Raw genomic sequence first — 10,350 nt, forward strand, 5'->3', positions numbered from 1 at the left:
TCCTCTGGAAATTACTCATAGCAAGCCCTTCTTTTCTAAGTTCCCACAAGTTACCGCCATCAAAAAAGCTCTTCAGATAAATTAGATAAAGAAACAGTACCCAATGGTTCTGAAAGCTTGGTTAAACCAATTTTGAACACTAAATTCACAGTAGGCAAGTTTGGCGCCCAAAGGATGTCTCCCTCTGGTTTCTGCTTCCTGTAAACCAGGGGTTCCTGCCTGGAGGGAGTCTCACCAGTTATGTAAATGAGTGAAGCAAGCTAAAAGAGAGTGTTAGGAATTGTGAAAACGTGGATTGTAGAGGCACCAATAAAAGCATTCTATTTAAAACTTTTTGTCTAAAAATTATCTGTAGGCCAAAGTTAATCCTCAGGCAACCAGACATCAACTTTTGTGGTTGTTTTTGAATTTGTATCGCTAGCCAAATTGTAGCAAGATTCTCACACAGAGAGACGGGACACTGAGGCTCTTCTTTCCAGAAAGCAGCTTTATCCATGGCAGCATGGGCTTAGCCGGCTAAGACCCCAAAAAGGCTGAGCCCCGAGTGCAAGGGGGTGTAGCCTTTTATCCAATTTCTATTTCTTTGTCTCCTGTATCTGGTGACACATATAGTCTGATTGGACACACTCCAAGTTACAGAGTCGTGTCAGGGTTCTGCTTAAGTGTATAGGAGTTGATTGGGCCACGTGGCAGGTTGCCTTCCTTTGTTCTGAGAAAGCCTCCATCACGTTCTTTAGGGAGGGGCTCTACCACATTCCCCCCTTTGATGCTCAGACCTCGCATTTTGGGTCAAAGAGCATCATCTTGGTTTAGGGGTTTCTATTTCCATAACATCATCACACGTACGGCCGTCTTCCATTTTGAGTCTCCTGGGTTAAGGATGGCAAAATTAATGGGGTTACAGGATCCTGACTGGCAGTTTGACTCAGCCACACACTTCTGGAGGGCTGTTTTGTCTTCAGTCTGCCAGGTGGCCCAGGTGACACAGCTTCCATAAGGACAGAAAGACTGAGGTGGATGGGGTCAGTGACCACATAAACCAGACTCCTCGCACATGTGCTCATCATTGTGCTGGTAATCTCGATCCCATGCCAGACCTCCACGTGGCACACCACATGGCAATATGTCACCTAGGCTGTGCATGCGTCAAAGCATATAGACACCGGCTGGCTTGGATTGGGAATTTGAGCTTTGTTAATTAGTCGGCCCACACTGGTGGTGCCTGTCTTGGGGTGACTCCAGACCTCTAGCCATTCCTCCTTTGAGGAGCACTGTGGGTCAAAACAACTGTATTGACTCTCCCGTTGGTAGATAGAATAGGTGGTCTTATCGCGTATGCAGGTCCCCAGGATCTTTCCCTGGCATGAGAAGTGGGTATGGTATAGTAAGGTCCAAGTGACTCTTTGGCCTGACCTGGTGATGCAAATATGTGGGTCACATGATGAGGAATCTAGGTCTACAGAAGGGGTCCAGATTAGAAGCAACAGTACCAACGAAGCATCCTATTCACAAAAGGAAGGTGAGTGCTAATAGAGACCTCTCACCACACTCCCAGCTGGTCTGGGTGGCTTCTGCCAATCCTATGGTGAAAAGTGGAGCAAGGATCACAATAACAGTGAGACACAAGGGGTGACAGCGCATCACAGTAAGGAAACATATAGAAGATAAGGACAGTCTATTTGTTCCACCAGACTGTGGACTCCTCAAGCTTCTGCCATGCGTGGTCAGCTTCCAGAGTGACTAAAGCAGGGCTGCAGTCTCCCGGAGCCCCTGGAGTTGCAGATTGCTTCTTTCGTATGGTCAGCTTGCGTGGCGTTGATGAATCAGGAACGCACCTCCGCTACCTTTACTGTAGTAAGGCTGGACAAGGGGACAATGAATGGGTCTCTCCAGAGGGGCTTTAGGGGTTGGACATTCCATTCCTTTACCCACACAGCATCTCCTGGTTTAAAGGGGTGAGCGTCTGTGGTCAGACACAGGTAATCGCTCCCTAACCCAGTGGTGTAAGGTGGTTAAGGTGAAGACAAGGGCCCGCATCTGTTGCCTCAGGGTTAGATTGCCTATCTCCTTTAGATACCACCCCCTTATGCCCTTGATAATGGGGGGGGCACCCATAAAGGATTTTATAAGTGGAGAACCCCATCTGCTTCTTCAGCCTTTCACTTGCAGCTATAGTCTGCCTCCTGAAGGTCACTTATCTCTCCCTGCCTAATGTTAACCCTTCCTCTATTCATTCCTCCCCCTGGAATAGGGCCCCGAACTGCCTTTAGGGAACAGGGATGATGACCATTCTGGCTTCTTCAAGCTGATAAGGGACTGTGTCAGGGTACAGCAGTTAGAGCCTACCAAGGGTCCGTCAAGTGGCCCATCGTAGGGCTCTGCAGAAAGGCTGACAGGCACGAGGCGGCACAAACATTGGCGGACACAAAGAGAAAAACACAAAGTAAAGATTATACTGACCAACAAGACGGCATCTTAAGATACTGTCCCCAGTTCCCAAATCAGTCAAAGAATCCAGGAGAGACCCTGACTTTGACCAATTATGGCCACATGTCATCTATCAGTTCTAAGACTATGTGAGAATTATCAGTTATATTGAAACAACACATGTCAGGGAATCTCTCATAACCCAGGTGATGGAGAAGCAGTAATTAACGGTGGCTCTATTCTCCAAGAGTGGGGCCCTAACTTGATTTAATTTTTTTTTATTTAAAGCATCTAAAGCTTGTGAGGTGTTATTTAGAGTTTGGCTGAGTATAAGCAGATGGTTTGCTTTATTTCGAGGTATAAGACTTTTTCAAGAGCTGGGGGTCCTACCAGAGAAAGAGTCAAGGTAGCCATTTACCATTACTAATTCACAAACATTTAGGTAAGCTGAACCCAGGTATTATTTCATAAGGCAGAGCTTTTATTACCTCTTGTGCCTTTTCACTTTTTTTGTTTTGTTTTGTTTTTTAGAGGACGGCCTCTACCCAATTAGTAAAAGTATCAACCCATCCCAACAGATGTTGGCATTCCTTCGACCTTGGCATATGAGTGAAACCTAATTGTCAGTCTTCCCTAGGCCTCCAGTTCCTTGATGGCCTGGGAGAGCCAGTTTGTAGTCGAGAGGATCGTTTCTAAGGCATACTTCACAGGCTGATACTACTTGCTGAACTGTCCTTGACAAATTTTTCCCAGTAAACATCCTTTGGGCCATTTGATAAGTTTTATTCCTCCCTAAATGAAAGGCCTGATGCAGTGCTTTAATGATCTTTTAGCTCTGTGAGCTCATTAAGAGTTATTGCCCCTGCTCTCTTTGTAACCATCCCGAGGGCTAGAGACAGGGTCCATGAGTCAGACCCCAGTTTGTTTCCTTGGGAGAGTAGGTGGGATTGAGTCCCCTTTAAAAATTGATACAGCAGGCAAGCTATTTTCTGAACTCAGGATCCACAGCCTACCAAATCCAGTAATTCCCAGAAACTCACACAATTGTTGATCGGTCCTGGAATTAGCAGCACTACAGTCTCTGATTTTGTTATAATGTCCCTTCCTAGTAACGCTCTCTGGTAGTATCAAGAAAGAAGCAGAAAAAATTAGTTTTCCCCGTATGCATCCCAGGGGCTGAAAGAAAAATTTGGTTAAAAGTTTTCCGGAGATGCCTCTGATCATTATCCTACATTTGGATAGTTGCCCCGGAGTGGAAAGGAGGGCAGAAAAGGTGGCTCCGGTATCTAGAAAGAAATGAACCAGGCTTTTAGTCACCTGAGTTTTCCAGAGTTCCCCCAGGCTCCGAGGCTCCCCAGGCTTCCAAAAGACTGTTGGTTCCCAGGAGCCATAGGTCCTTTTCAGGGACACTGGTTATCTGAGCCCTTACAGAGAGAGGTCCCTGAGGGCATTTAGACTTCCAGTGACTGTCTCCAGATAAGGGGTATGGCTAGGAGGGCTTTGACTTCTGTGGTCCCTTCAGAGGGCAGCCTCAATTTCCAGTGCCCTGACTGGCCACGTAAGAGGAGTCTGGTCCCAGACCTCGGGAAGTCTGGTCTTAATGCATAATGCATAAGGCCACAATTAAGGTCTCATATTTTTCTTAAGCCCTTTTCCTGTTTTTTGTTGTTGTTGTTGTTGTTGTTTGTTTGTTTGTTTTGATCTCAGTTGCAATAACCCACTTGTAAAAGCTCCTCCATGGTCCCTTCAAGGCCAACAGCCAATTTTTGCATTTTCTCTATCTAGGGTTGATTGAGTGACAAATTTGTCCTTTAAAATCATCTCAGCCTTAAGGGTGTCAGGGGAATAGCCATATATTTAATGAGAGCCTCCCTCAACCTCTCCAGGAAGGCCATTGGGCTCTCATTCTGTGTAAAATAGTGGCTAATTTAGCATAATTTAAGGGCTTAACCTTAGACCTCCTTAATTTCTCTACAGCACAAGTTTGGAAGTGGTAGCAATACCATTTCTTAATGGGACGGACATAGTCCCAGTTAGAATCTTGGGATGGAACTACCTGGGCCCTGGTGGAAAACTCCAAGTTCCCTATAGTACCTCCAGTCCCATGATGATTAATGAGTTGTTTTTTTATTGTTTGTTTGTGTTTGCTTGTTTTTGTTTTCTTGGAGTTTATGTATCAAAATCATCCCAATTTTTCAGAATGCATCCCAAAGGAGTATTGGCCTTGGTTGGGGAATTGCCCATCTATAGGAAAAAGGAGGAAGAGGCATCCCTTAATTTTCATAGTTGGCCAGGAGAAGCCTCATCTCCTAGCCCTGCGTTTTGGCTGGCTATTCGACTGGCAGCCAAAAGCTTTGTCAGTCTCACGAGGTGCTGGGAGCAGTCGCTCTTATCCAGGCTTGACCCTACCTCCGAGAATTGACCTCGGCTTTCTCCTATCCCTTTGTTTTCTGCCTGCGGGAATTTGGGGATATCGACTGTGGCCAAGCAAGACTTCCCTGGTTGTAGAGGACGCACTAATTTTATTTGGCCCAACAGTAATCCTCTTTACAAATACATTTTAAAAGGCTGGGGAAAACCATTTTTGTAAGGATAAAATTGGTCATCAAGGGGGCTAAAAGGGCCAAAGTCGAGGTCTATTTCCTTGCCTTTTTCAGCAGTGCCCACATAAATATGTTCTAGCCACATGGATATCCACTTTAGAGTATCTAGGGTTACAAATTGGCACACCCTGGGCTAAATGTAGCAAAATGGCTCCTATGTATTCCAGTAAAAGCCCTTTATATATTATAGTCATCTATCTCTTATAAGGCACAGGCATCCCTTTCTTTGCTAGACAGAAACAACACAAATGTGGAGCATTTGGAGGCTGGCAGCAAGGACGTCGTCACCTTCTCCCCAGCCTTTGGATCAAAGGAGGGGCAATTTCAATCAAGCCTTGAATAAAACAACTCAAAAGGGCATGCTGTCCTGCCCTTCTGGTTAAAAATCATATTTTTTTCCATCTTTTTGGGCAGACAAAAAGGGAAAACTTTGTTTACCTCTTTTTTTATTAAAAGCATACCAACCATCTAAGAAAACTTTGCCTTTGGGGCGCCTGGGTGGCGCAGTCGGTTAAGCGTCCGACTTCAGCCAGGTCACGATCTCGCGGTCCGTGAGTTCGAGCCCCGCGTCAGGCTCTGGGCTGATGGCTCGGAGCCTGGAGCCTGTTTCCGATTCTGTGTCTCCCTCTCTCTCTGCCCCTCCCCCGTTCATGCTCTGTCTCTCTCCGTCCCAAAAATAAATAAAAACGTTGAAAAAAATTAAAAAAAAAAAAAGAAAACTGCCTTTTTAACAAAGAGTAAAGCAGAATTTTCATCTTATACCAGCGTACTTTTAAAACCCATTTATTTTAACCTTAGTCCATTCTGACCACATATAAAATTTCTTTCCAAAGAATTCCCTTCACAAACCTTCTACAACTCTTCTTTGCTTTCAGATTTTGACCTAAGCCCTTTTTCTCCAAACAACCAGTCTCATTTAGGACAATATTACTTTCTTTTACCTTCAACAAAAAATGTGTTCCCATTTCTTATACCTTTCTTACATATCTCCTACTTTTCTACATACGGAGTTACTTTTCTTATTTTTCTCAGTCTTAATTACATTTAGCAGAATTTTAACTCTTAGAAACCTTAGTCTCCAGTGAAAAGTAAGTAGTAACCAGTTGTGAACTGTTACATCAGCATTTTTTTTTTTTTTTTTTGGCCATAAGCTTTAGCATTCCATTCGATTTGGAAAAGGCCTAAATGTCCAATGGATTTAATTTAGTTTATTATATAAGCAAACCTTTAAGGCTTTAGGTTACCAAAGACCCTGAAAGTTATCTTAATAATTACCCATGAAAACTTTGAGCCAGACAAAATGAACCATCAATTTAAGCCATGGTTTTTTTGGGTTGACAAATTGTAACAGAGGTACCTTGTTTCACCTGTGTTTACTTAAAAGTCCACCATTGAATGGGGCGCCTGGGTGGCGCAGTCGGTTAGGCGTCCGACTTCAGCCAGGTCACGATCCCACGGTCCGTGAGTTCGAGCCCCGCGTCGGGCTCTGGGCTGACGGCTCGGAGCCTGGAGCCTGCTTCCGATTCTGTGTCTCCCTCTCTCTCTGCCCCTCCCCCATTCATGCTGTGTCTCTCTCTGTCTCAAAAATAAATAAACGTTAAAAAAAAAATTAAAAAAAAAAAAAGTCCACCATTGTCAACTTATACTTAGGGTACCAGTGAGGAAATGTGAGGTGGGTGGTGTAAGTCTAAGGGGATGTTCTTTGCTCTCTGACAGCAAGGGAGGGAGGCACCCAGATGGTCTAGGAGCCAGATATGGAAGCTGCGCCCAAGGCGGCGCAGAAACAGGATGGGGAGAGGAAGGCGGAGGAGGTAGGTGCCACCAAGAGGCCTGGAGGCAGATGAAAGGCCAGAGGGCAGAGAAAGAGGTCTCCTGGTCCTAAAGCCTGTCAGCTCACACAGAAAAGCGGATGCAGATTTTTTCCACCGCCAAGGGGAATTAGGCAGTCCACACAGATCTAGAGAAGACAGGGAATTTCCCCCAAACCAAAGGAGTCTTGGCAGCTGCTTGGGAATATTCCTTAATGTCTCCATCCTGAGGTAGACTAACGAGAGTCAGTTGGCTCTCATTATCGTAGTCATTGACCCAGGAAATGAGTGAGGGAGAAGCCCCCACCTACGGTTAGAGTTACGGGAATGTATGAGGGGAAACAGTGAGAGAGAGTGTCGGTCTCCTTTGTTAGGGATGGCCTGTGTTTTGTTTTGTTTTGTTTTTTTAGCAACCTGGGTTAGGTGTTGGAACACTTCTATATATTGATAAGGGTTGTCTGAAAATTTGCCCAGGTGCTTTTTATTTGCTTAGAATCTTGCAAGGGAAATGGAACCTTTATGGGGCCAAATCCACCATAACGCATTGTAGTCAATAGATGCATTGAACAACATGCCTTGATTTTAGGGGGAGAATTTTTTATCCCTGGCAATCCTGGATAAGGAGGTCATGAGGGTCTAACAAGTGGCTTTTCCTGAGGAGAGGCCTCAGGGGGTGAGTCTGCGAGTACTTGCCTTTCTTGGCCCCTTTAAGGCAAAGAAGACGTGCAACATAAGGAACTTCTGACCATTTACCCTCTCTTCTACAATATGGATCTAACTGTAACGTAGCACTACACTGAATACTTCCCTCGGGAGGCCAGGACTCTCCATCCTCCAGGAGATACTTCAGGCGCGTCTTAGCATTGGCAGGTTCAGTATCAAGCCCTGACCCGGGTCAGACACCCGAGGAAGGTCTGACACCGCCTTAAGCCATATGAGGTCGCCAGGGAACCGCACATCAGCACTCAACACCAGCTTTGGCCCCTTGATCAGGCTGGAAACTTTCTGCTCTCCTTCTCATTCACACACAGTCACACAGCAACTCCAACCCATCGCCGAACGCCCGGCGCCTTAGAGTTGTGGTTTTGTTCCTTATGCCTTATGGGACTACTCAGGCAACTCTGGGAGGTGATCAGGCCCCCCCCCCTTCTGCCTCTTAGGGGCAGGTCTACCAAAAGGGACCCGGGGTCCTACCAGTCTGACATGTGGCGCTCCCTGAGCTGGTTGCTGGGCCTCACCGGTTCCATTGTGCGTCCCAGGTCCCTGCCCTGGCACACCCGGAGGGGCTAGTCTTCTACAGATCAAGCCGTCCGCTGGCACCAGGAAAGGTGGCTTCTCCCGGCGCTCTGAGGTTCGCACCCCAGTGACAAAGGAGGAGGAAACGCACCGTCTCCGAATCCTGGACGCAGGACCCCAAGAAATGTAGCAGGGTGCTTACACAGACGGGACACTGAGGCTCTTCCTTCCAGGAAACAGCTTTATCCGTGCCAGCAGGGGCTCAGCCAGCTAAGACCCCAAAAAGGCTGAGCCCCGAGTGCAGCGGGGTGCAGCCTTTTATGCAATTGCTACTTCTTTGTCTCCTGTTTCTGGTGACATATATAGTCTGAGTGGACACAGTCCAAGTGACAGAGTCGTGTCAGGGTTATGCTTACGTGTATAGGAGTTGACTGGGCCACGTGGCAGGTTGCCTTCCTTTGTTCTGAGAAAGCCTCCATCACGTTCCTTAGGAAGGGGCTCTACCACAGAATGAGGTTTACATTAGTTCTTTGTTAAACTACTATTACTAAATTCTATATGCAATACACAGAATTATTCAGTACCCAGGGTTACGTCCCACTGGTTGTAAACACTCAAGAAATTAAGCCCCGCCGGTTTTCAAAGCCAAATCTTATGGAGACTCATCTTCGCAGTGCAGCCCCCCCTGTGTCTGGGGTACCCCCTGTGGGGTCCCCTCCTCTCCCTTCTCGTCGCTTGTGGGGGGCCCCTCCTGTTTGTGGTTAGTCTTGCCAGGAGTTTTGTTCCCCACTGAATCTCCTCCCCACCTACCCTTTTCAACGTGGCCTCCTCTCTACAAAGAACTGTGGAAAGTCTGTTCCACCAGTCTTCGGGTTGCTTTCAGAGTTAGCGGCTCCGATGTGGCTGTTCTCTCCTTGTGTCGGTGGGACAAGGTGAGCTCAGGATCCTTCTGTTAGGTAGAAGCTAGATATGAGCAGTGGAAGGAACGACAGGAGGCAGAGTCCCAAATTTTTGAAGGGGAATGACAGACCTGAGCTGGTAGACCTAGCAAGGATGGTAAGAAATAAGCTACACGTGAGAAGCCTGGGGCACGATAGCCTGACCTTGGGGCTGAAAGTTCAAGCGCCACAGGTGTGGAGCATGCGCTCTCCTCTTCCACCGCTGCCCCAGGGTAACCCCTACACTCATTATAATACATTTGCATAGCGGGACAGCCCTGCCCGCTGACGCTGACGAAAGTCTGCTCTGCTAGTTCTGGTACTATCTCCTAGGGTCAAAAGCTCCCCCCCTCCCAACCTGTGGGAGGAGTCCCCCATAGGTTTGGAATCAGCCTCCATTAGAGACCACCCAGCTATGCGTCACAGCTCCTCCCAGCCCAGAGACTTGCAACAAATATCCAATCCCAAAACAACCTAGGGCCGGTTCCACCTTGAGGAACCTGTCTGCTCTCCCGCCTTGAGAGTGTATTTTCACTTTAATACATTTTTGCTTGCTACTTTCCTTCTGCCCCTCTTTATTCGAGCACGGATCCTCATGGAAATCTTCTCATGGGGATTCCAAGGGCCAAAATCTCCACTCATACAGCACAGACTCTCCCACCAGTAACACTCCTAACTCCATCCTCCCAGAAGTCCCCAAGATGTGCATTCAGGATTGGCCTTCCTCCCCCTGCACCATCTAACAACGAGCTAACACCACATATCTTGCAGCTGCCGTCAATAAGGCCCTATTCAGCGATGTGGCTAGCACCTCCTAGGAGCTCACGGAAGCTCTACCCAGTGGAGTAACAACATTCGTTCAAGGAGTGCCTACCCTGCGCGTTACCAAACATCACAAGGGCAGCTAGGCAGGTTTTTCTCTTTTTCAGCCCCTATTTTACTAAAAGGGTTTGGATTTAGCAAATCATGCCATCACTTTCCTTTCTTATTTCTTTAGATACACTGCTGCCTTCCCATTTAGCAGAAGCACAACATTTTTTCCTTGTTATTTACAATCACAGCAGATCTGTGTCTAATCTTGCCATTTCCAAGTCTGCTCTCTAAAGTTGTTCTGAACTCTGTTCAAGTGGCCTCGGCCAGTGTATACGAAGGCCCAGATACCCTGTTCCGCCCTAGGCAGAGGATTATAAGGCTTTTCTTCCTTATGGAGTTTGCAATCTAAAATGACCACCTGTGACTCGGGTAGACATACAACAGATAAGAGAATTGTAATTGCGACACAAACACATGAAATACACGGAACTGAATTTGGAATGGTAAATTGGTTGTCACAACAGA

The 10,350-nt window shown here is 46.8% G+C and overlaps 1 protein-coding gene across 1 annotated transcript in view; it reads right to left on the reverse strand.

Annotated features, from left to right (window-relative positions):
* LOC101096867 (phosphatidylinositol 3,4,5-trisphosphate 3-phosphatase TPTE2) overlaps positions 1 to 9,865 on the reverse strand; it is a 206,431-nt gene extending 196,566 nt beyond the window's left edge. Inside the window, exons 1-3 of the mRNA XM_045052406.1 lie at positions 9,105 to 9,865; positions 8,885 to 9,023; positions 8,491 to 8,574 (exon numbers count right to left, since the gene is read on the reverse strand). The gene's annotated coding sequence lies outside the window, so the exon portion shown is untranslated. The remainder of the gene's footprint in view (positions 1 to 8,490; positions 8,575 to 8,884; positions 9,024 to 9,104) is intronic.
* Positions 9,866 to 10,350: the final 485 nt, after the last annotated feature.

This window comes from Felis catus, chromosome A1, assembly GCF_018350175.1.
Source record: "Felis catus isolate Fca126 chromosome A1, F.catus_Fca126_mat1.0, whole genome shotgun sequence".
NCBI lineage: Eukaryota > Metazoa > Chordata > Mammalia > Carnivora > Felidae > Felis > Felis catus.